The 27,408-nt window shown below is 41.5% G+C and overlaps 1 long non-coding RNA gene across 1 annotated transcript; it reads right to left on the bottom strand.

Moving 5' to 3' along the window:
- Positions 1 to 1,079: 1,079 nt before the first annotated feature.
- Positions 1,080 to 27,408, bottom strand: LOC117519884. Its single transcript, XR_004563473.1, has 3 exons — positions 27,297 to 27,408; positions 12,880 to 12,889; positions 1,080 to 1,090 (listed from the first exon to the last, which is right to left on the bottom strand). It is a non-coding gene; the product is annotated as an uncharacterized LOC117519884 (long non-coding RNA).

Here is a 27,408-nt window from a genome sequence, read left to right as displayed (position 1 = left end):
CCGGACCGTTTGCGCTGTTAAGAGCGCGCCGTGTTTCCACCTCACCAGACCGCGGACTGTTTAGTTGTTTAGCATCACTCACTGTTATGTTTATTAAATTCTGTTATCCTTTGAACCGTGCTCTGCTTATTTTATGCTGGGTCCTCCAAACGCTGGGTCGGTGCTACGACCGCGTCCGAAACATAACAGTACCCCTTTAAAGCTATCTATAAAACTTTAAAGCTATCTATAGTATTCTGTAGAGGACATCCTGGGCTTTCCAATGATGTGTCATGTGATGGGCTTACAGTGAGGAAAATAAGTATTTGAACACCCTGCGGTTTTGCAAGTTCTCCCACTTAGAATGGAGCGTTCTGAAATTTTCATCTTAGGTGCATGTCCACTGTGAGAGACATAATCTTAAAAAAAAAAAAAAAAAATCCGGAAATCACAGTGTATGATTTTTTAATAATTTATTTGTATGTTACTGCAGCAAATAAGTATTTGAACACCTACCAACCAGCAAGAATTCTGGCTCTCACAGACCTGTTAATTTTTCTTTAAGAAGCCCTCTTATTCTGCACTCTTTACCTGTATTAACTGCACCTGTTTGAACTTGTTACCTGTATAAAAGACACCTGTTCACACACTCAATCAATCACACTCCAACCTGTCCACCATAGCCAAGACCAAAGAGCTGTCTAAGGACACCAGGGACAAAACTGTAGACCTGCACAAGTCTGGGCTGGACTACAGGACAACAGGCAAGCAGCTTGGTAGAAGACAACAACTGTTATGATTATTTATTAGAAAGTGGAAGAAACACAAGATGACTGTCAATCTCCCTCGGTCTGGGATTCCATGCAAGATCTCACTTTGTGGGGGTAAGGATGATTCTGAGAAGCTCAGAACTACACAGGAGGACCTGGTCAATGACCTGAACATTAGTAACACATGATGCTGTCATGGTTTAAAATCCTGCAGGGCCGCAAGGTCCCCTGCTCAAGCCAAGCACATGTCCAGGCCCGCTTGAAGTTCACCAGTGACCATCTGGATGATCCAGAGGAGGCATGGGGAGAAGGTCATGTGGTCAGATGAGACCAGAATAGAGCTTTCTGGAATCAACTCCACTTACCATGTTAGAGGATGAGAACAACTCCAAGAAAACCATCCCAACCGTGAAGCATGGGGGTGGAAACATCATACTCTGGGGGTGCTCTTCTGCAAAGGGGACAGGATGACTGCACCGTATTGAAGGGAGGATGGATGGGGTCATGTATTGCGAGATTTGGCAAACAACCTCCTTCCCTCAGTAAGAGCATTGAAGATGGGTCATGGCTGGGTCTTCCAGCATGACAATGACCCCAAACACACAGCCAGGGCAACTAAGGAGGGGCTCCGCAAGAAGCATTTCAAGGTCCTGGAGTGGCCTGTCCACTCTCCAGACCTGAACTCAATAGAAAATCTTTGGAGGGAGCTGAAACTCCAAACCTGAAAGATCTAGAGAAGATCTGTATGGAGGAATGGAATGAAATCCCTGCTACAGTGTGTGGAAAACGTGGTGAAAAACTACAGGAAATGTTTGACCTCTGTAATTGCAAACAAAGGCTACTGTACCAAATATTAACAGTGATTTTCACAGGTGTTCAAATACTTATTTGCAGCTGTAACAAACAAATCAATTATTAAAAAAAATCATACATTGTCATTTCCAGATTTTTTTTTTTTTTAGATTATGTCTCTCACTGTGGACATGCACCTAAGATGAAAATTTCAGACCCCTCCATGATTTCTAAGTGGGAGAACTTGCAAAATCGCAGGGTGTTCAAATACTTATTTTCCTCATTGTAGATGCTTGGAACTTTACTTTTTTTCTCTATCAAGATGGCCGCCATACCAACAACCACATTTTATGGAAAGCTGAGAGGTAACTCAAATATTCTTTTTTCTTTCTCTTTTATCATGAAAATTATATATATTCTTGTTCATTAACATGTAAATGATAATATTATTGCATCTAAAAAACTGTTTCATTATTTCTGTGTTGATTTAACAATCATTTTATGAATGCCAACTGTAGTGGACACCAGGACTATTTAATGTATTTAATGACTGCACATTTGTTGTAGGAGCAAGAGTGACGCAGAGAGGATTCTGTACTGGATAACTGAGGGAAATTCAGATTTGGAGCTTTCAGATGAGGAAAATGATGAGGAGAATGAAAATCATTCTGTGATAGGGCCAAAATGATGATGAAGAAGGAGAGAAAGAAGATGGAGTAGAACAGGGGTGGCCAAGTTCGGTCCTCGAGAGCCACATTCCTGACACTCTTAGTTGTCTCCCTGCTCCAACACACCTGAATCCAATGAAAGACTCGTTAGCAGACTTTTAATGAGCCTTTCATTGGATTCAGGTGTGTTGGAGCAGGGAGACAACTAAGAGTGTCAGGAATGTGGCTCTCGAGGACCGAACTTGGCCACCCCTGGAGTAGAATCTGATGAGATAGAGTTGGAGGCAGAGAAGGAACAGCAAAGCCGTCGTGCTCTGTGGACCAATTAACTAACTTGTAGGTTTTTAGTTTCAGGCTAATGTATTAAAGGTTATTACCATGCTAAATTATTGTCATGTGTAATTGCTGTTAAATATATCAAAGTTTCCAAAAATATGTTGACAGTTTTGGTCAATAGGGAGTCATATCAAATCCACAACAGTGAAATTATTGTGGCAATTCAAATGATGTGATAAAAAATTAACCGTTTTATTCATGTCATTTATTTGTGTTTCATTTTGTCTTAATAGCAAAAAGGAAAGAGACCTGCACAGCCAGTCAGCTCCCAAGCAAACCTTTAATACAGCACCAAAAATGTGACGTTTCAGGCCTCGCCCTTCCTCAAACATAATTATCATGTCAGGATGCACCTGTATATAAACACACAATGATTATCAACATGTGTTGCCAATCATTCTTACCCTCTGCACACAATCAAACAGAGTACATGCTGAATAAATGTACACTTCAATCATTAAAATATCTAGTGCATATGAAAAAAAAAGACACATATCACTATGGTTGAAATCCAATAAATTACATGACAAAAAACGCCGAAAAGTGTGTGAAAGAATTCCACGCGGTTTAGAATTAATAAAGGACCTATTATTGGTAGAGACAATGCCACTTTTTGTGATCGATGGAGCAAAGTGTTAAACAAGTGCTCCTTTGATTGATAGTGCTTACAATACAGGAAGTTTCACTAAGTCTTATGTGAGTACGTAGCAAGATCACAGAAGTTAAATTGCAAATAACTAGCGAACTCACAGACTATTCGGCTCAGCAACTTTTTACCGAATGTGAACGACTTCAAAAAGCGCTACAGGAAGAGATTACAGCGTCCAAGAAAAAGAAGTTTGAGAGAGACTACCACTCAGACTACAGAAGTGGGTAAGGTTTATCCATGGAGAAACTTCAATTCATGGAGCAGACGTGGGGCTACAGCTACACGGGCTAATCATGGAAGCAATATAGCAATACTTGGTCATGATGACACCACCACTGACTTTGACTCTGAATCCAGCTCCAGCTCATTAAGAGTTGATCCTTTTTTAGACAGACGTCGAGGAGAAGACCATCGAAGTCAACAAACACGAGGAAGAGGATATGCAGGAGGGGGAAGAGAATGTGTCATAAGGGACCCATATCCCAGGAGACAGACATCACGCAGGTACACAATGTCATAAATGTGTCGAGTAAAACATTATCTGAAACCTGTGTATCAGCGCTCAGTAAAGGCCTCTCCTTTGTGCCTACTATGTATTGTAATGACTTTGATGCCATAGTGGACTTTCAGAAGTTTTTTCGTAATTTACGCTTGAAGGAGTTTTATGGTGCTATGAACTTTGTCAATTCGTCCGCTTCTGTCACTCAAGGCTCTGAGATTGGTGAGGTGAGACTGATACAAGAACAACAGGAAGTGAATAATATCAATCAACCATCCATTTCTGGGCCAAAAACACCATTCAGAGGTAAAAGTACATTCATTCCACCACAGAGGAGAAATGCCTCCATAGATACATACTGCAGACTCGTGGAATTTGATGTGTCTCGACTTCTCTCTACAAAAAGACAATATAAGTAGCGGACAATCTTAGCAGGGAGCAAAGGACTGAATTGGAGTCTCTTAAGAAGGATATTCGATCATCATTAAAGTGCTGACAAAGGGGAAGCCATTGTCATTTGGACCGGACAAAGTATATTAAAGAAATACAAAGACAATTAAACAATGTATCCTTTTATAGAAAATTGGACCATAATCCCACTACAGAGTTTAAACAGAGGATTCATAAAAAACTTGATCTTTTGGCAGACAATGAAATTTCGACATCTGAGCATTGGTTTATGAAGGTGGACAGTCCAGTCACTCCAGTCCTGTATATTCTTCCCAAGATCCACAAAGAGTATACAGACATACCTCCAGGCAGACCCATTGTTTCAGTCATTGGCTGCTTAACAGAAAATATCTCAGCCTTTGTTGATTATTTTTTACAGCCATTAGTTACATCACTTCCCTCTTATTTAAAGATTCCATGGAATTTTGAAAATGTTACAATCTATTACAGTCCCAGATCAGTGTTTCTTGGTCACTATGGATATAGAGTCCTTATATACAAATGTTCCGATTGAGAGTGGTCTCAGAGCTGTAGAATTTTTCTTAAATCAACGGACTGAATATACACAGAGTACTAAAAGCATTGTAGATTTGATGGAAATTGTGTTGACATCAAATTTTTTTATGTTTGACTCTGACTACTATTTACAGATTTCCGGGACGAGCATGGGGTCCAGGATGGCCCCTAGCTTTGCTTTTTTGTTTTGTGGCTTCTTTGAAAAAGTTATTCTTTCTGGAACCGGTAATTCTTATTTACAACATATTGCACATTGGAAGAGGTATATTGATGACATATTTTTTGTTTGGAGCAATACTGAATCATCACTCAGGGCTTTTCATAAATTTATCAATGATAATGATTACAATTTGAAATTTACCATTGAATGGCATAAAGATCAAATCAACTTCCTGGATATTTTAATACATAAAAAAGACAATAGACTTGAGACTAGTCTGTATAGAAAGCCCACTGATTGCAATTCGTTTTTGCATGGTACATCATATCATCCGATTCATTTGAAGAAGAGTTTGCCTTATTCACAGTTTAAACGGATACGTCGGATCTGTAGTTCAAATTCTGATTATAATTTACAAGCTGAAGATTTGCAAAAACGTTTTGAACAGAGACAATATAATCCAGCGTGGATCATAGAAGCTAGAAAAAAAATTTGAGACCATGTCGCAAAATGACTGTCTTTATAGTAAGAACAAACATATTAAAACAGAGCCTTCCAGATTGAACTGCATTGTTCAATATTCACCATTAGGTGGAGCATTTGAGAAGATTATTAAGAAGCATTGGCACATCATTAAAACTGATCCTAAATTAAAAGACATCAAAGATTTTTCTTTGCCACCTCGCATCGTTTTTAAGAGGGCTCCTAATTTGGGCTCCATGCTCGTCCGTGCAAATTTATCGTCATGCTGTCAACCAGATTCTTCACAAGTATCACCACATGGGAACTATAGTTGTGGCCATTGTGCCCAATGTAATTTTACATATACAACTCAATCATTTTCACATCCCAGTATCAATCAATCAATCAACTTTTTTCTTGTATAGCGCCAAATCACAACAAACAGTTGCCCCAAGGCGCTCCACATTGCAAGGCAAGGCCATACAATAATTATGAAACACAGTCTACGTCTAAAGCAACATAACCAAGGGATGGTCCAGGGTCACCCGATCCAGCCCTAACTATAAGCCTTAGCGAAAAGGAAAGTTTTAAGCCTAATCTTAAAAGTAGAGAGGGTATCTGTCTCCCTGATCTGAATTGGGAGCTGGTTCCACAGGAGAGGAGCCTGAAAGCTGAAGGCTCTGCCTCCCATTCTACTCTTACAAACCCTAGGAACTACAAGTAAGCCCGCAGTCTGAGAGCGAAGCGCTCTAATGGGGTAATATGGTACTACGAGGTCCCTAAGATAAGATGGGACCTGATTATTCAAAACCTTATAAGTAAGAAGAAGATTTTAAATTCTATTCTAGCATTAACAGGAAGCCAATGAAGGGAGGCCAACACGGGTGAGATATGCTCTCTCCTGCTAGTCCCCGTCAGTACTCTAGCTGCAGCATTCTGAACCAACTGAAGGCTTTTTAGGGAACTTTTAGGACAACCTGATAATAATGAATTACAATAGTCCAGCCTAGAGGAAACAAATGCATGAATTAGTTTTTCAGCATCACTCTGAGACAAGACCTTTCTGATTTTAGAGATATTGCGTAAATGCAAAAAGGCAGTCCTACATCCCAGTACTGGCAAAGTCTTTAAAATTCGTGGCGGTATTTCATGCAACACTGCCAATGTTATTTACATGTTAAAATGCCCTTGTGGCCTAGCCTATATTGGCAAGACAACAAGACCTCTTAAAATTAGAATATCGGAACACAGATCTAATATTCGGAATAAAGATAAGAAAAGTTCAGTGGCCACTCATTTCACACAGGCTCAACATAATGTAAGCACAGAGATTTATTGGGATAGAACAAGTAAAATTAACGAACCGTGGTGGTGACATTAATCAAAATCTACTCAGAAGAGAAACTTATTGGATCTACACACTGGACACTCTCAATCCTAAAGGACTTAATGAGGACTTTGACATCAGACCTTTTTGTGATTCTTTTTTGTAGCTTTGTCATCATGTATTTATGCAGTTGTTTTTGTGATTTTTCCCTGTTGTCTGTTTATATTGATTCAATTCTAGTATTGTGTTGTTCGCACCATTTGGATGCACCTGTTTGCTTTTTCTTTTGGCTTGTAATTGTTTTTTTTTATTATTATTATTATTAGTTGTCCACAGCAGTCTAGGATGGTGTACACCTGATGCTCACATTGTATAAGGCATTCAACTTGTGAGTTTTGTTTGTTTGATGCTGTGGTACTGTGCAGAGGCATTGATTAGTGGCTTAGGTTTATTCTTTATTATCATGCCTATTATGGATTTGATTGAGTTTTTTTTTTTTTTTAACCAACATATATGAATTTATTAAATTATTTAATTATGTCATTCGTAACTGTTGTAGTGTGTTATAAATTTTGCCTATAGGTAGTTCTGGCCCATTTGGCAATGGATTAGGGCCCTTTTACAGGTAATAGATTTTTTAAGTAGTATATCGGCGTTTTTGTCATGTAATTTATTGGATTTCAACCGTAGTGATATGTGTCTTTTTTCATATGCAATAGATATTTTAATGGATTGAAGTGTAACATTTATTCAGCATGTACCCTGTTTGTGTGCAGAGGGTAAGAATGATTGGCAACACATGTTGCTAATCATTGTGTGTTTATATACAGGTGCATCTTCACATGATAATTATGTCTGAGGAAGGGCCCGAAACGTCACATTTTTTGGTGCTGCATTAAAGGTTTGGCTTGGGAGCTGACTGGGTGTGCGGGTCTCTTTCTTTTTTGCTTTTGATGCTATTTTTTGACCCTGCACGCCAATACATTTTGTGATGTGCGTGTCATTTCATGATTTTCATTTTGTCTTAATAACAGATTCACACCACTGGCCATTGTCCCGTTGTCCTCCACAGTGGACATGCTGTAAAATGAACAAAAAAACATTTTAAAAAAAAATTAAATTGTATGGTGTTTTTAAAGGCCCCCCCCCCCAATATATGTATATATATATATATATATATATATACATGCACATGCAGCACTGTGTTTTTTGGGGGGTGGGGGTCTGTTGGCCTTCTGTCGGCCGCTTGGGGGGGTGATGTCATGGTTTAGCCCTTGTTTGCATCTGTATTATGGTTTGTCTCCTGTCAGTGTCCACTTTCCCAGATTTTCAGTTTGTTATACTTTATCATGTGTTGAGTTCCGTTCTAGTTTCAGTCCAAGCTTTTTTTCTTGTAGATTGCTTTTTAGTTCTTACCTTTGTTTTCCTGGTTAATTCTTTGTTCTTTTCCGGTGGGTGTTTACATTTGACCTTTGTTCTTGCTTATCCATGTTTTAGGTATCTTATTTTTGATCACCATTGGGTTGTCTCCTGTCTTCCCTCGTCTTCATCTTGTCCTCCGACCATGGCCCGCAACTGCCCCTCATCAGGCCCTGATTCCTACTGTGTATTTAAGCCTCATGTGTTTTATGTTCACTGCCAGTTCATTGTGGTTTATGCCTTGTGCCACAGCCCACGTTCCAACCCCTATCATAGCCATTGTTTAGTCTTTGTTCTTGTGCTGACCCGTGTATGACCCTGTTTTGGTTTTTGGACCTTGCCTTAGCCTCAGCGTCTGAACTCTGTTTCACCGTGTTTCTGAACCTTGCTTGTTTTTGGACCTCGCTTCTGTCTAACGATTGTCTGTGATCTCTGCATCACTGAATGTCATCCTGTGTACCATACTGCTGCCTGTTCTCAAGATAAAGCCTTTTTTGATTCCTACCATTCCTCTGCCTGCGAGTCTGCATTTGTGTCCGCCACCTGTTTGTGCCACGCCACTATGAATCCTGACAGTTCCAATTGCATTTGCATACGAGGTCTGTGAGAAAGTATCCGACCTTTTTACTTTTTCAAAAACTATATGGATTTGAATCAGGTGCGCTTGCATCAGACAAGCTTGAACCTTTGTGCGCATGCATGAGTTTTTTCACGCCTGTCGGTTGTGTCATTTGCCTGTGGGCAGGCTTTGAGTGAGCACTGGTCCACCCCCCTCGTCGGATTTTTATTGTTTAGGAATGGCGGAGCAACTGCCGCTTTGTTGCATGAAAATGTTTTCAGAAACTCTGCCAGACAGCCAGATGGAAACCATTTGGAAGATTCAGATGGCTTTCGGTGAAGATTCTATCGGTATCACACAGATTAAGGACCATTAAAACTGGATTAAAAACGGCCCACAGCGGCGGAGGGCGCACCGCGCCTCGAGCGGCCATCGACAGGCTGGAACGAGCAGATCACTTCCAAATTTAAGCTCTGTTGGTGCAGGACAATCGTTGACTAGCAGAGAAGTTTCAGAAGAGGTCGGGATCAGCACTTTATCGGCACATTCCACTGTTAAAGGAGATTTTGTAATGAAAGACGTACGGACTATTCGCGCGTCGGGACGCAGCCGCTCTTGGTGCGGGACAAACAACACCTCCGTGTTGGAAGTCTCACAGGACAAGTTGGAACATGCCCAGCTGTTAAACAATTTCTTGGATACTCACTCGACTGAAAAGCCACCGAAAGCCGTCTGAATCTTATGAATGGTTTCCAACAGGGAAACCCGCCTCCACCGCTGTGGGCCATTTTTAATCCAGTTTTAATGGTCCTTAATCCGTGTGATACCGATAGAATCTTCACCGAAAGCCATCTGAATCTTCCAAATGGTTTCCATCTGGCTGTCTGGCAGAGTTTCTGAAAAATCTTTCATGGAACAAAGCGGCAGTCGCTCCGCCATTCCTAAACAATAAAAATCTGACGAGGGGGTGGACCAGTGCTCACTCAAAGCCTGCCCACAGGCGAATGATGCAACCGACAGGCGTGAAAAAACTCACGCATGCGCACGAAGGTTCAAGCTTGTCTGATGCAAGCGCACATGATTCAAATCCATATAGTTTTTGAAAAAAATAAAAAGGTCTGATAGTTTTCTCACAGACCTCGTATTTGGAAATTAAAGCTATTATACTCACTTTTGAAATACGTTGTTATAATGTTGAACAAAACTCTGATGAATGGGGATGCGCGTAGGTTCAACCTGATCTCATGCCAGTTTGTGATGGTATGATGAAAAGTGATGAAAAGTGATTTAATCTATTAGTTTGTGATACCGTCACAAAATGTGCCACATTTTTGTGACGGTATCATGAAATGAATTTAGGATGGTAGCACGAAATTTGGGGTGATGTGGGTATGGGTGGGAGGGCATGGGGGTTGGGGTTAGGGTTAAAAACAATGAACTAAGCTTGACCGTGTCACAAAAGTGTGACCCATTTTGTGACAGTATCATGGAAAAAAGTGTGAGACTGCGCTTGTGGGTATGCATGTAAGTATGTGACACACATGAATTCCCCCACAACCACCCCAAAACACATGACCTCTCACCTTCAGGAGGATGAAATACTCCTGTGTAGTGGCATATCCATGCCCCAACTGCTGGAAGACCAATGTAAACCCATGAAATTCTTCAAGTTAAAATTCAACAGCTAAACTGATGATTCATCAATGAAAAAATGTTGAAAATGAAAAATTTAACTAACTCATGTTCTTTGTTTAATCCTTCACCATTGGACCAACTCAAAATCAGCTTCTTAGTAGCTGAGAGCATATTTGAGGCAAAATTGAAGGTTATCGGTTATCTGTAGCTTCCGATAAGTTTTTAGACAGTTTATCAGTTTAGTGTTAAAAAAGATAACTTTTCAGTTAGCTGATTACCAGTTATCAAAGCTAACTTTTTGGTTAGCTGTGCCCACCACTGATGAAATCTATGAAAGGTCAGAGTGTGAATTACTTTGAAATACTACAACCCCAACTTCCATTGAAGTTGGGACGTTGAGTGAAATGTAAATAAAGACAGAATACAATAATTTGCTCATCCTCTTCAACCTATATTCAGTTGAATACACCACAAAGACAAGATATTTAATGTTCAAACTGATAAACTTTATTGTTTTTGTGCAAATATTTGCTCATTTTGAAATGGATGCCTGCAACACATTTAAAAAAGCTGGGACAGTGGTACAAAAGACTGGGAAAGTTGATGAATGCTCAATGAGCACCTGTTTGGAACATTCCACGGGTGAACAGGTCAATTAGAAACAGGTGAGTGTTATGATTGGGTATAAAAGGAGCATCCCCAAAAGGCTCAGCCATTCACAAGTAAAGATGGGGCGAAGATCACCACTTTGTGAACAAGTGCGTGAAAAAATTGTCAAACAGTTTAAGAACAATGTTTCTCAACATTCAGTTGCAAGGAATTTAGGGATTCCATCATCTATAGTCCATAATATAATCATAAGATTCAGAGAATCTGGAGAACTTTCTACACGTAATCGGCAAGGCCGAAAAACCAACATTGAATGCCCGTGACCTTCGATCCCTCAGGCAGCACTGCATTAAAAACCGACATTGTGTAAAGGATCTTACCGCGTGGGCTCAGGAACACTTCAGAAAACCATTGTCAGTTAACACAGTTCTTTGCTACATCTACAAGTGCAAGTTAAAACTCTACCATGCAAAGCGAAAACCATACATCAACAACATCCAGAAACGAGCTCATTTGAAATGGACAAACGCAAAGTGGAAAAGTGTGCTGTGGTCTGATGAGTCCACATTTCAAATTGTTTTTAGAAATCATGGATGCCATGTCCTCCGGACAAAGAGGAAAAAGCCCATCCAGATTGTTACCAGCGCAAAGGCCAAAAGTCAACGTCTTTTTCAGGGACGTCCATGCTTATTTCAGCAAGACAATGCCAAGCCACATTCTGCACATGTTACAACAGCGTGGCTTCATAGTAAAAGAGTGCGGGTACTAGACTGGCCTGCCTGCAGTCCAGACCTGTCGCGCATTGAAAATGTGTGGCCCATTATGAAGCACAATATACGACAACGGAGACCCTGGACTGTTGAACAACTGAAGTCATACATCAAGCAAGAATGGGAAAGAATTCCACCTACAAAACTTCAACAATTAGTGTCCTCAGTTCCCAAACACTTATTGAGTGTTGTTAGAAGGAAAGGTGATGTAACACAGTGGTAAACATACCACTGTCCCAGCTTTTTTGAAACGTGTTGCCCGCATCCATTTCAAAATGAGCAAATATTTGCATAAAAACAATAAAGTTATCAGTTTGAATATTAAATATTTTGTCTTTGTGTTGTATTCAATTGAATGTAAGTTGAAGAGGATTTGCAAATCATTTTATTCTGTTTTATTTACATTTTACACAACATTCCAACTTCATTGGAGCGATGGTTTATACATGGTTTATACATTACATATACATTGGGGGCTGTCAAAGGGAATAAGCTCTACCATATTTTAATATTTAAGATGTAGCAACAGGTGCAGTTCAGTGACAGATATAATTATGGGATCTAAGCAATGTAGTCAGTGGGCTGTGTGTAACACAACACGTCATCTAGTTATCATTAACATAGCTAGGACATCTTTCTACTCATCACTAATTGAAGAAAATAAGAACAACCCCAGGTTTCTTTTCAGCACTGTAGCCAGGCTGACAAAGAGTCAGAGCTCTATTGAGCTGAGTATTCCATTAACTTTAACTAGTAATGACTTCATGACTTTCTTTGCTAACAAAATTTTGACTATTAGAGAAAAAATTACTCATAACCATTCCAAAGATGTATCGTTATCTTTGGCTGCTTTCAGTGATGCCGGTATTTGGTTAGACTCTTTCTCTCCGATTGTTCTGTCTGAGTTATTTTCATTAGTTACTTCATCCAAACCATCAACATGTTTATTAGACCCCATTCCTGCCAGGCTGCTCAAGGAAGTCCTACCATTATTTAATGCTTCAATCTTAAATATGATCAATCTATCTTTGTTAGTTGGTTATGTACCACAGGCCTTTAAGGTGGCAGTAATTAAACCATTACTTAAAAAGCCATCACTTGACCCAGCTATCTTAGCTAATTATAGGCCAATCTCCAACCTTCCTTTTCTCTCAAAGATTCTTGAGAGGGTAGTTGTAAAACAGCTAACTGATCACCTGCAGAGGAATGGTCTATTTGAAGAGTTTCAGTCAGGTTTTAGAATTCATCATAGTACAGAAACAGCATTAGTGAAGGTTACAAATGATCTTCTTATGGCTTCGGACAGTGGACTTATCTCTGTGCTTGTTCTGTTGGACCTCAGTGCTGCTTTTGATACTGTTGACCATAAAATTTATTACAGAGATTAGAGCATGTCATAGGTATTAAAGGCACTGCGCTGCGGTGGTTTGAATCATATTTGTCTAATAGATTACAGTTTGTTCATGTAAATGGGGAATCTTCTTCACAGACTAAAGTTAATTATGGAGTTCCACAAGGTTCTGTGCTAGGACCAATTTTATTCACTTTATACATGCTTCCCTTAGGCAGTATTATTAGACGGTATGCTTAAATTTTCATTGTTACGCAGATGATACCCAGCTTTATCTATCCATGAAGCCAGAGGATACACACCAATTAGCTAAACTGCAGGATTGTCTTACGACATAAAGACATGGATGACCTCTAATTTCCTGCTTTTAAACTCAGATAAAACTGAAGTTATTGTACTTGGCCCCACAAATCTTAGAAGCATGGTGTCTAACCAGATCGTTACTCTGGATGACATTTCCCTGATCTCTAGTAATACTGTGAGAAATCTTGGAGTCATTTTTGATCAGGATATGTCATTCAAAGCGCATATTAAACAAATATGTAGGACTGCCTTTTGCATTTACGCAATATCTCTAAAATCAGAAAGGTCTTGTCTCAGAGTGATGCTGAAAAACTAATTCATGCATTTATTTCCTCTAGGCTGGACTATTGTAATTCATATTATCAGGTTGTCCTAAAAGTTCCTTAAAAAGCCTTCAGTTGGTTCAGAATGCTGCAGCTAGAGTACTGACGGGGACTAGCAGGAGAGAGCATATCTCACCCGTGTTGGCCTCTCTTCATTGGCTTCCTGTTAATTCTAGAATAGAATTTAAAATTCTTCTTCTTACTTATAAGGTTTTGAATAATCAGGTCCCATCTTATCTTAGGGACCTCGTAGTACCATATTACCCCATTAGAGCGCTTCGCTCTCAGACTGCGGGCTTACTTGTAGTTCCTAGGGTTGTAAGAGTAGAATGGGAGGCAGAGCCTTCAGCTTTCAGGCTCCTCTCCTGTGGAACCAGCTCCCAATTCAGATCAGGGAGACAGATACCCTCTCTACTTTTAAGATTAGGCTTAAAACTTTCCTTTTCGCTAAGGCTTATAGTTAGGGCTGGATCGGGTGACCCTGGACCATCCCTTGGTTATGTTGCTTTAGACGTAGACTGTGGGGGGTTCCCATAATGCACTGTTTCTTTCTCTTTTTGCTCCGTATGCATCACTCTGCATTTAATCATTAGTGATTGATCTCTGCCCCCCTTCTCAGCATGTCTTTTTCCTGGTTCTTTCCCTCAGCCCCAACCAGTCTCAGCAGAAGACTGCCCCTCCCTGAGCCTGGTTCTGCTGGAGGTTTCTTCCTGTTAAAAGGGAGTTTTTCCTTCCCACTGTGGCCAAGTGTTTGCTCATAGAGGGTCGTTTTGACCGTTGGGGTTTTTCATAATTATTGTATGGCCTTGCCTTACAATATGGAGCGCCTTGGGGCAACTGTTTGTTGTGATTTGGCGCTATATAAGAAAAAAGTTGATTGATTGAAGTTGATTATGGATGTGGTTTCTTCCGAAATGATGATATGCTCTAATTTGCAATTTGTACACTGCTGAAAATCCCACTGAGAAACTGTGTGAATCTGAATGTTCAATACAGGTCAACAAATAGGCGGTGACATTCATTTTTACATTCTAAACTGATTCTCAAATTAATTTTTTGATCTCAAGCCTAAATGTCATCACTGGAAAACAAACACTATTTAATTGGCCTTGTTGTTCAAACGTACTCTGTACTTTCAAAGATTTATGGATGCATTTATTTAAGGGATGGTGTGGAATCAGTTTGATAGGTCATTTATTCCTCTTTCACTTTACTCCAAACACCAGCCTGAGTTTGAACATTTTTATTACTGTAAAGCCCTTTCCAGTCGATCCGATCACATTTTGTTGTGTACATACAAATCTCCGACACTTACTGGAATAGAGTACAAAATGCCTCTCCGTATGTCAGGAGTTCAACATCCCCCTACAAGTGACATCTGAAATTAATTGTGTGTGGCGGAGTAACAGGAAATGTTTCCCGCTGCAGAGAAACACGTGGAGGTCACAGTCTATACTGCCTCAGCAATAACACTCAAAGAAAACAGCCTCTCACCCTGAGGGGGATGAAATACTGCAGCTCTGATTGGAAAAATAATAGAAAAAAAAATGAGAGCCTTGGTTCTGATGATGAAAACAGAACCTCAGAACTGTTTCCAAATGATTACCTGGAATGAGTGTCATTACATGGAAATAGATTGAAGCCAGAGGAAACCAAGCAGAAAAGATTTTAAAGACTGACAGTGTCCTTTTCTTGCACGTCATGTTAAATCCATATTCACAGTTCAAATGCATCTGACAATTTTCAATTATTTCATGCTAGAACTTAGAAAAATGTTAAAATGGATAAATATGGACAAGTCATTAGACAATTTTTTACGCTCTAACAGTATGACGCTGGAAAGTCCAGTCTTCCCATGGTGCCATTCAGCAAAAAGTTGACAGTGGTCACATCTGGACAATCTTTCAAACAGTTTTCTAAAGTGGAAATCTGCAGTAACAAAACTCTCTTCCTGTAACATTGTTTGGATTTGTCCTACTTGTCGGCTTCTTGTGGCAGAATGCCGAACTTATTTTATTCCCATTGAGCACTGACCGTAATTTCAGTGTTGATTTTGATTGACTTTTAAAGCAGATAAAATGTGGCTACATTGTTAGTGTGTCACAAATTAGTTTCATTAAATGGGTGATTTATTTGGTTGAAGCTTTAAACAGAGGTGATACAAATTATTGTGGTGATCCATCCATCCATCCGTTTTCTGTACCCACTTATTAAGGGTTATGGGGGCCTGGAGCCTATTCCAACAGTCACAGGGCAAGAGCCGGGGTGTACCCTGGACAGGACGCCAGTCTCCCACAGGGCCACATATAGCCAAACAAACACATTCACACCCACACGCACACCTACAGACATTTTAAAGTTTCCAGTTCACCTAATCTGCATGTCTTTGGAAGTGGGAAGAAGCCGGAGCACCGGGAGAGAATTACTGTGGTGATATTCCTTCAAATTCATATTTCAGTGATTGGTGAACTGTGGTTTACATCTTTTCAACACATTTAATGTTACACATAAAATGCCATAACTACAGGCTACAGGCCTGGCTACATAACTACAGGCTGTCAAAAAGAACCTGACAGAACACTGTAATGTGAACGTTTTAAAATACGAATTTACAGTTATTGCTATAATATGCATGCGCAAACACATCATCTGCTGCTGTTCTTGCTATGCGCGATCATAGAGTTACATATAGGAAAGCTAGAGGGCGGGGTCACGCCTGGCCGTGTATATACGTAGGAGATATGACATGGAACTTGTGCCAGGCCGTTACACCATTAATAAACATGAATCTCACCTCCAACGGCCCAGGAGTGTTTCACGGCACGCACGTGGACATGAAGACAGGACAGCTGCCTGCGGTTATAATCCAAAAAAAACAAACAAATTAATTCCATGTGATAATTCAACCATCACTGCGTCCAGAGTTGTGTTGTGCTCCTGAAGTGGACAAACAAGAAAAAAGAATGTTCCCTGGAAAGACATTCTGTCTGAGGGACTGCATGGCCCAACTGCCAGCAAAGTTTGAGTGAAGCTATCCAGTGCGCCCCGTGCGCACACTGAGTGGCCCATGCAGCATTATGCATATACACACACACACACACACACACACACACATACACACACACACACACACACAGCTGAGTGATAATTGCAGCCCCACGTGTGTGCGCGAACATGCACTGCACACTCGCGTGCACATGCGCGTACAGAACACAGCTCTCTGGTCCCATGTTTGCCATCCAGACATTTGGAGATCGGGCAGTCTGCAGTGCCTTTTATGGCCATCTGACAGCAGTCCGTGTCGTCTACATTCGTTCTGGATGCAATCTGACAGGTTTGGATGAAGTGTCGGATTATGGCAATATTTGCCGTGTCGGGCATGGCTCCGGCACATTCTTGCTATGTGTGACGTGGGCTTCAGACTGCACCAGAAACATAAATAAAGCACCCAAACTGGTGAACGGATGCACCCGAGTGCTGTCACTCATTCACTCACCCACTCATACACTGATTCCCTCATCCACTCGCACCCTTGCACACACTGACCTGAACAGGACATAGCGGTGGCAGGATGGACATGCGTCTACCTCACATGACAGATTGTCAACACCGTGCCCACAGACATAGTATGGCAATGGTGATGTCATCATCAAGCGGAGTGCACGGGACAGCTGTGCTCCTCGCGGACTGGCTGAATCACCAGCGCACAGCGCATCACGGGACATTACATTACATGGATTATGTTTTATGCCGTGGTGGACAGAGGATTTCCGAAGTGGTGTTGTCAGCAAACGGAGTGCACAGGACAGCTGTGCTCCTTGCTGACTGACCGAATGGCCAGTGCGTGGTGTGCCACAGAACAGAGTTTGATTTGGTTTATGTGTTATGCCATGGTGGACGGAACATACGCGAGCTGGTGTTGTCAGCAAACGGAGCACACAGGACAGCTGTGCTCCATGCTGACTGGCTGAATCGCCAATGTGCAGTGCGCCACCTGACGTGGATTATATTTTATGGAGTGGTGGATGGAGCATTTGCGAGCTGGTGTTGTCAGCAAACAGCGCAGCTTGGGCCAGATGAACTTCCCTGGCCGTTGTCTGCCCTGCTCTGTGAAACGCATCTGAGGCTGTACGTTCATATACATGTGAGTTCACATGTATATTTATGGTGTCATGGGCTGGTGAAACAGCTCCACCATCATTCCTCTGATAGAGTTAGATGGTACATACGAGGTCTGTCCATAAAGTATCGTACCTTTTTATTTTTTTCAAAAACTATATGGATTTCATTCATATGTTTTTACGTCAGACATGCTTGAACCCTCTTGCACATGCGTGAGTTTTTCCACGCCTGTCGGTGACGTCATTCGCCTGTGAGCACGCCTTGTGGAAGGAGTGGTCCCGCCCCCTCGTCGGATTTTCATTGTCTGGAAATGGCGGAATGAAAAGGACTTTTTTTCCATCAGAATTTTTTGAGAAGCTGTTAGAGACTGGCACCTGGAAACCATTCGAAAAATTTATCTGGCTTTCAGTGAAAATTTTACGGGCTTCACAGAGAATAAGGACTTTAACTACAGGTTTAAGGACCCCTTTAAAGGACGGTCGGTGCGCCGCGCTGCGAGCTGCGACGATGCGGCACAAACCACTGGATCATTTCTAAGCTGATGGCTCTGTGGATACGAGACCGTCGTGTGCTCTTTCTCTGGTTATCACAAGACCTGGACATCAGTCATTTTCCGGCAGATTTCACTTTTAACAAGAGATTTTGTCATGGAAAGCCGCGCAGAGGCTTCGCGTGTCACGACCGATTCGCTGATGAAGCGAGACAAAGGAACACCTCCGTTTCGGCAATGGCAATGGTATGAATGATCCATATCACGTGACATACAAACCACCAATTGAATGACAAGGATCTATTTAGGTATTCAAAAATAGTCAATAGGCCTCACTCCACCAACAGCTAAAGGGTACTCTGGAGACTCAAGCTAGAGCATGTTTTTTTTTTTTTGCAGATTGATCAGAGCATCTGCCTCCAATGCTGGAGATCACGGGTTCGCATCCCGGGAGGACTCACAACAGAAACACAATGTAGACAAAAGAGAGTACAGCTGCTATACCGTGCAATATTCAGTTGTTCTAGATAATAGTGTCTGGAGTACAGCGTGAAGTCAGATTCCATCTGTGCGTTTGTCTGAGTCACACCAAGCAAACTCTGGCTTTTGGACTTTGTCATTTGTCTGCAGTATGTGCAGAAACCGTTGCTATGCACAAAAGCAAAATTTATTTCCACAGAAGGTGATTCTCTGAAAATTGCTGGACATCAAAAGAATCTCGAGAGTGGTAGAGCCAGAGGATGTTCCAAAGAGAAAATGAAAGACCCTGGATGAGCTGAAAATCAGACTGAAGAATGCAGAAAAGAGGATGTCGTCCCTCTATTTTCTAAACCCGCTTGTTCCAGTTCAAGGTCATGAGGTGCTGCAGCTTATCCTAGTGGTCCAGAGGATGTCATTGGTATAATAAAATAATTGAATAAAATTTTGCAAAAAAAAAAAAAAAAAAGCTATTCAATAAGCTCTTAACAACATGATATGCAATGTATTGTGAATCAGTTGGTCTGGACTGTGCAGTGTACTTTGTCAACCTACCTCTTTGATTTAATAATGGTGTACACTAAAACTCACTTATAATGAATTCAGGTGGACCAGTGAATTTTGTCCATTATAATTGAAATCCACTATATGTAGAAAAGGACAAAATCCGCTATATGTATAAAATAATGTAAGTCCCTTCAGCTGCTCCCTTCTTTTTTTTACCAACTGAGGGTCACCACAGCAGATCCATGGCGGGTCAGCATGTTGATTTGGCACATGTTTTACATCGTATGCTCTTCTTGATGCAACGCCGCATTACATGGAGAAATGTGACAAAGGTGGGGTTTGAACTGGGAACCTTCTGCGCTGAAACCAAGTGCACTAGCCACTTGGCCACCACCACTGCCACAAAGTCTGCTACATGTAAAAAATGGAGAAAATATGTTTTATATATAGATGTTACTGATTAGTTACAGGCAGGAGGCACCAACTGATCTACAGGGAATCCCCAGCACCAATTAGGCTTATGTATTTCCTTGAATAAGCACCTGACCTTGAATTTGTCTGAAAAAATAAATGCCTGCCTTAATCAAGCACCGGGTGTTATGTGCATTTGGTTGATTTACTCTTTTCTAAGTTTGCTGCAGGGTGGTACCTTATGAAGCCTGAGTTATACTTCTGCAACTCTGTAACTCCGTGGCCATGTGATGACATTGACGTGCACATGACCTTCTTAAGGGCCCCTTCACACATAGTAGGAATATGTACAACTCAGGGCGACTTATGGCAAAACAGTTCATACAAGCGAACCACGAAAACATCGCATTGACAGGCAGGCGTGCACGATCCCAGTGTGATGGTTCGTGCATGCGACAGTGTCTTTTGAGCAGGAACACAGTGCAAGCAGCTGCACCACATCACGCTGCTGATGTGGAGAACAATAAAATAAAAACCAGCTGTATAATTAGTGAATATCACTGGGTTGATATAAATGTAGCAGCCGGTCTGCTCTGTGTAAGCCTGATCCCGTCAGATCTCAGAAGTTAAGCAGAGCAGGATCTGGTTAGTACTTGGATGGGAGTCCTCTTTGGGACACCAGCAGCTGTGTGTTTCTCCAAGTAAAACTGGAGTTGCATCAGGAGGGGCATCCAGCATAAAACTTGTGCCAGTTACCAATGTGGATCTGGCTGTATCCGCTGTGGCGACCCCGAACAAAACCGGGAACAGCCGAATGAACAACAACAACTGGGTTGATATAAATAATACATAAAAGGGGACGCGATAGAGAACCCTGCGGTTAAATAACCCTGGTTAAATATAAAAAAAAAACAGTCACTCACGGGATTCCAACCTGTAAGCTCTGATTACCAGACAGAAACGTTACCACTGCGCTACCATCGCTGGCCTGTAATCAGTGCAGAAAAATGCCTGAAATCAACAAGGACATGGAGGAGGTGCGCTGTGTGGTGCAGGGCTCTGCTGCAGCCTGGCGCGAAAGCGAAAGATGTTTTATATATTTCCACGTGAGGACAGCAGGCAAAGACACGCACCTGATGAAGGAATGTTGTAAGTTCTTGTCCTTCCAAACACGGAACATGTTCTCAAGCTGGAGACATCCAGGAGCAGAGATCTTTACAGCCGTGGCTCTGAGCGGACATGCCCCCTATTTGTTCAGCGCCCAGACCAACGTGTCACTCTCTGTGTTATGTGGTCATTCATTTTCATTATTTGTTATGTAATTGCATATGTAGCTATTGTCGTAATTATTTATATAACTGTCCTGGCGGTGGATTCTGTGTTTAATATGTGCACCGAGCTGCCATCCACTTGTCAGTGACAGGCTGATAGGCCCCTCCCCGTGCTTTGTGTCATCAGAACAGGCTGTACATACATATAAGCATTTTATGCAGGTGTGCCCCCCCCCCCCCGACACGGCAGATGTGTTGGGGGGGAGAGGGGAGCGACACACATGCAAGACACATGCACCACATGTGTGTGGCTTTTTGCAACTTCACACTCATGGGGCACTTAGACAAATGTCAAATCCAGCTCAACACTGATTGTCCAGTGACTGTTTTCATGCTAATAGTGCAAATGTCCACACATTTTCTAAGTGCCAAACGAGCGGTGTTAGATGTTTGTGTATGTCAGCTGGAATTTGGCTGACACCTGCTCTGAGAGGGTTCGATGAGCTCTCACAGCGCACACTCTGTCTTTCAGCCACGGTGTGCGCAAATAGTTGTAAAAACATGTGTAGGGCGTTGGAGGCAGCTACGATTTTACACGTTTTGCATACGATTCCTGCTTCATGCGCACTTCATGTGCAGTTTGACCACATTTGCACTGTTGTGCGAATGCCCACCAACACTGTGTTGGTGGGCATCTTAATGCAATTTAGAGAAGGAACAGTGGCCTTTTTCTGAACCAATTTTCCCTCAATGAGCTCCACTTCTTTATACAGTCATAAACAGGGGTGCACATAACTGGTCGTCATTGTGCTCGTGTGTGCTAAACATCATTGATGCACAGCAGAGGGAAACACTTTTCCAGCAATCTGTCATTGCTTTCCTCTTATGAAGTGCTTCCTTTGTGTTTTCTGCTGTGAATCATTTGTTTTTAGCATGCACAAGCACCATGAGTACCAGTTATGTGTTTTGAGCGTCTTTTTCAATCAATCAATTTTTTTTTTATATAGCGCCAAATCACAACAAACAGTTGCCCCAAGGCGCTTTATATTGTAAGGCAAGGCCATACAATAATTATGTAAAACCCCAACGGTCAAAACGACCCCCTGTGAGCAAGCACTTGGCTACAGTGGGAAGGAAAAACTCCCTTTTAACAGGAAGAAACCTCCAGCAGAACCAGGCTCAGGGAGGGGCAGTCTTCTGCTGGGACTGGTTGGGGCTGAGGGAGAGAACCAGGAAAAAGACATGCTGTGGAGGGGAGCAGAGATCGATCACTAATGATTAAATGCAGAGTGGTGCATACAGAGCAAAAAGAGAAAGAAACAGTGCATCATGGGAACCCCCCAGCAGTCTACGTCTATAGCAGCATAACTAAGGGATGGTTCAGGGTCACCCGATCCAGCCCTAACTATAAGCTTTAGCAAAAGGAAAGTTTTAAGCCTAATCTTAAAAGTAGAGAGGGTGTCTGTCTCCCTGATCTGAATTGGGAGCTGGTTCCACAGGAGAGGAGCCTGAAAGCTGAAGGCTCTGCCTCCCATTCTACTCTTACAAACCCTAGGAACTACAAGTAAGCCTGCAGTCTGAGAGCGAAGCGCTCTAATGGGGTGATATGGTACTACGAGGTCCCTAAGATAAGATGGGACCTGATTATTCAAAACCTTATAAGTAAGAAGAAGAATTTTAAATTCTATTCTAGAATTAACAGGAAGTCAATGAAGAGAGGCCAATATGGGTGAGATATGCTCTCTCCTTCTAGTCCCCGTCAGTACTCTAGCTGCAGCATTTTGAATTAACTGAAGGCTTTTTAGGGAACTTTTAGGACAACCTGATAATAATGAATTACAATAGTCCAGCCTAGAGGAAATAAATGCATGAATTAGTTTTTCAGCATCACTCTGAGACAAGACCTTTCTAATTTTAGAGATATTGCGTAAATGCAAAAAAGCAGTCCTACATATTTGTTTAATATGCGCTTTGAATGACATATCCTGATCAAAAATGACTCCAAGATTTCTCACAGTATTACTAGAGGCCAGGGCAATGCCATCCAGAGTAAGGATCTGGTTAGACACCATGTTTCTAAGATTTGTGGGGCCAAGTACAATAACTTCAGTTTTATCTGAGTTTAAAAGCAGGAAATTAGAGGTCATCCATGTCTTTATGTCTGTAAGACAATCCTGCAGTTTAGCTAATTGGTGTGTGTCCTCTGGCTTCATGGATAGATAAAGCTGGGTATCATCTACGTAACAATGAAAATTTAAGCAATACCGTCTAATAATACTACCTAAGGGAAGCATGTATAAAGTGAATAAAATTGGTCCTAGCACAGAACCTTGTGGAACTCCATAATTAACCCTAGTCTGTGAAGAAGATTCCCCATGTACATGAACAAATTGTAATCTATTAGACAAATATGATTCAAACCACCGCAGCGCAGTGCCTTTAATACCTATGGCATGCTCTAATCTCTGTAATAAAATTTTATGGTCAACAGTATCAAAAGCAGCACTGAGGTCTAACAGAACAAGCACAGAGATGAGTCCACTGTCCGAGGCCATAAGAAGATCATTTGTAACCTTCACTAATGCTGTTTCTGTACTATGATGAATTGTAAAACCTGACTGAAACTCTTCAAATAGACCATTCCTCTGCAGATGATCAGTTAGCTGTTTTACAACTACCCTTTCAAGAATTTTTGAGAGAAAAGGAAGGTTGGAGATTGGCCTATAATTAGCTAAGATAGCTGGGTCAAGTGATGGCTTTTTAAGTAATGGTTTAATTACTGCCACCTTAAAAGCCTGTGGTACATAGCCAACTAACAAAGATAGATTGATCATATTTAAGATCGAAGCATTAAATAATGGTAGGGCTTCCTTGAGCAGCCTGGTAGGAATGGGGTCTAATAAACATGTTGATGGTTTGGATGAAGTAACTAATGAAAATAACTCAGACAGAACAATCGGAGAGAATGAGTCTAACCAAATACCGACATCACTGAAAGCAGCCAAAGATAACGATACGTCTTTGGGATGGTTATGAGTAATTTGTTCTCTAATAGTTAAAATTTTGTTAGCAAAGAAAGTCATGAAGTCATTACTAGTTAAAGTTAATGGAATACTCAGCTCAATAGAGCTCTGACTCTTTGTCAGCCTGGCTACAGTGCTGAAAAGAAACCTGGGGTTGTTCTTATTTTCTTCAATTAGTGATGAGTAGAAAGATGTCCTAGCTTTACGGAGGGCTTTTTTATAGAGCAACAGACTCTTTTTCCAGGCTAAGTGAAGATCTTCTAAATTAGTGAGACGCCATTTCTTCTCCAACTTACGGGTTATCTGCTTTAAGCTACGAGTTTGTGAGTTATACCACGGAGTCAGGCACTTCTGATTTAAAGCTCTCTTTTTCAGAGGAGCTACAGCATCCAAAGTTGTCTTCAATGAGGATGTAAAACTATTGACGAGATACTCTATCTCACTTACAGAGTTTAGGTAGCTACTCTGCACTGTGTTGGTATATGGCATTAGAGAACATAAAGAAGGAATCATATCCTTAAACCTAGTTACAGCGCTTTCATTCTCAGCATCTGTGTGGATGTTAAAATCGCCCACTATAATTATCTTATCTGAGCTAAGCACTAAGTCAGACAAAAGGTCTGAAAATTCACAGAGAAACTCACAGTAACGACCAGGTGGACGATAGATAATAACAAATAAAACTGGTTTTTGGGACTTCCAATTTGGATGGACAAGACTAAGAGTCAAGCTTTCAAATGAATTAAAGCTCTGTCTGGGTTTTTGATTAATTAATAAGCTGGAATGGAAGATTGCTGCTAATCCTCCGCCCCGGCCCGTGCTACGAGCGTTCTGACAGTTAGTGTGACTCGGGGGTGTTGACTCATTTAAACTAACATATTCATCCTGCTGTAACCAGGTTTCTGTAAGGCAGAATAAATCAATATGTTGATCAATTATTATATCATTTACCAACAGGGACTTAGAAGAGAGAGACCTAATGTTTAATAGACCACATTTAACTGTTTTAGTCTGTGGTGCAGTTGAAGGTGCTATATTATTTTTTCTTTTTGAATTTTTATGCTTAAATAGATTTTTGCTGGTTATTGGTAGTCTGGGAGCAGGCACCGTCTCTACGGGGATGGGGTAGTGAGGGGATGGCAGGGGGAGAGAAGCTGCAGAGAGGTGTGTAAGACTACAACTCTGCTTCCTGGTCCCAACCCTGGATAGTCACGGTTTGGAGGATTTAAGAAAATTGGCCAGATTTCTAGAAATGAGAGCTGCTCCATCCAAAGTGGGATGGATGCCGTCTCTCCTAACAAGACCAGGTTTTCCCCAGAAGCTTTGCCAATTATCTATGAAGCCCACCTCATTTTTTGGACACCACTCAGACAGCCAGCAATTCAGGGAGAACATGCGGCTAAACATGTCACCTCCATGTTTGTGGGCTTTGCTGCCAAACTTATTTGATGCATGATTGAAATGTAATCGGTGTGCGAACTGCAAAAACCTTTAAAATATGATGGGAGAGGAAGGAGAGAAACAGGAATAGTGACAAATCACAGCCCTTTGTGGTCTCCATCGTAGCAGGTGCATGGGTTTACAGCCCCTTCTCCCCCGATCGCTCAGTTTGGACGGGCGGCCAGCTCTACTTAGGGTCCTGGTGGATCTGAACTTCTTCCATTCATGGATGATGGTGTTACAGTTTGGACTTGTTTGGACCCAAAATGTGGGAAGCAGAAAAACAGAACTAAATGAATAATAAGGATTTATTGTACAAAATCTTGCACAGGGAAACTGCAGAAATGTGCAACAGAAATTTAGAAATTAGTAAGGGGGCCTGGGGAGCAGAGACCCAGCCTGTACTCCAGTGGAAACAGGAAGCCGCAGTCTGTCTGAACCAGAACCAGAGTGGAAGTATGGAGTGATGAACCGGAGCCAGGTGGCCGTCCACTGAGCTGATGAGGTTGAATTGCTGGAAGGAAGAGAACACAGGCAAGTCTTTGGCAGAATACACCCCAAACAGCTTGACAAAAGTGTCCAAAACAACTAACAGAAGGTGGGTTGGCGTGGAAGCGCAACCCACCGACTAGAATGCATAGAGATGCTACAAAAACTCTGAGAAAACTACAGCGGGGTCAGATACCCTGAAGCAAAGCTGAGTTTCTGACAAGACTGGAGGAGTTGAACTGATGGTTATATACTGCTGGGGTTGATGATCTGCTGGTGCGGTGATCAGCTCAGTGTCATGCCACCTGGAAACAGAGAGAGAGAGAGGCGGCAGAACTGGCAGGATCCAAGCAGCACACAACACATGGAGACCTATGCTCTTTGGACCTTCAAAGCAGCAGATATGGTTCTGTACTCTTCCCCAGATTTTTGCCTCGAGACAATCCTGTCTTGGAGGTCTAACAGACAATTCTTTTGAGATCATGCTTGGTTTGTGTTCTGACATTCACTGTCAACTCTGGGACCTTATATGTAGACAGGTGTGTGTCTTTCCAAATCATGTCCAATCAACTGAATTTACCTCAGGTGGACTCCAATTAAGCTGTAGAAACATCTCAAGGATGATCAGTGGAAACAGGATGCACCTGAGCTCAATTTTGAGCTTCATGGCAAAGGCTGTGAAAAAAATCTTAAAAAAAAAAAAAAAAAAATCACATTGTCATTGTGGGTATTATGTTGTAGAATTTTTAGGAAAAAATAATTTCATCCATTTTGGAATAAGGTGAAACAGAATGTCAGGATTTGCCTGCTTGGGTCTGGATTATGCTTTTCTGTCACTTTCTTCCATTGATTTCTTTTTGTCTGCGTTTTTGATCATCTCTTTATTTTGCTTTTGTCACAGCTTGTTGTTTCTGTTCCTCACACATCAGCCACATGTTTAGTGCCATTCTTGTTTAGCTTAGTCTTTGATCCAGTCTTTGATTTTTGTTCTTGATTGCTTTTGTCACAGGTTTTATTTGCCACGTTTATCACTCCAGCTGTTGGTTGGATTATTTGTGTTTTATACTCCTCAGTGCGAGCTCGTTGATGTTTGTTATCTCTGTTCCAGCTCTCTCATCATAGTTTCTTGTTTCCTCTCCGTGCTCGACGTTGCCTGTTTTCTGGACCTCGTTTTTGTCTCCGCCTATGTCACTGTGTTTGCTGTGCTCTTGAATCCCGCCTGTTTTTTAATGATGTTTTTGCTGATCTCCTGTCTGTACTTTTTCCTCACTGACTGCCATTCTATGTACCGTACCTACTGCCTGAACCAGCGATAAAGCCTTCTAATTCCATCATCTGTCCGTGAGTCTGCCTTGTGCCTCCTGCTGTGCCAGCTCCTTTGAATCATGACACAAAATGTTGAAAAATGAAGCGCTGTGAATCCTTTCCGGATGCACTGTATGTATATGTATATATATTCAAACACCTAGCGTAATCTTTCCCTGGTTACCAGCTGCAGCTTCTCTTGTGCACATCGTGCGGTGAAGAACGCATTTGGAATCGTCTGAAAGGTAATTATTTATAATACATATATTGTAATGGATTGGTAAAACTGTTGCATT

This window comes from Thalassophryne amazonica, chromosome 1 (assembly GCF_902500255.1).
Source record: "Thalassophryne amazonica chromosome 1, fThaAma1.1, whole genome shotgun sequence".
NCBI lineage: Eukaryota > Metazoa > Chordata > Actinopteri > Batrachoidiformes > Batrachoididae > Thalassophryne > Thalassophryne amazonica.
This window is presented reverse-complemented; position numbering and strand designations above follow the sequence as displayed.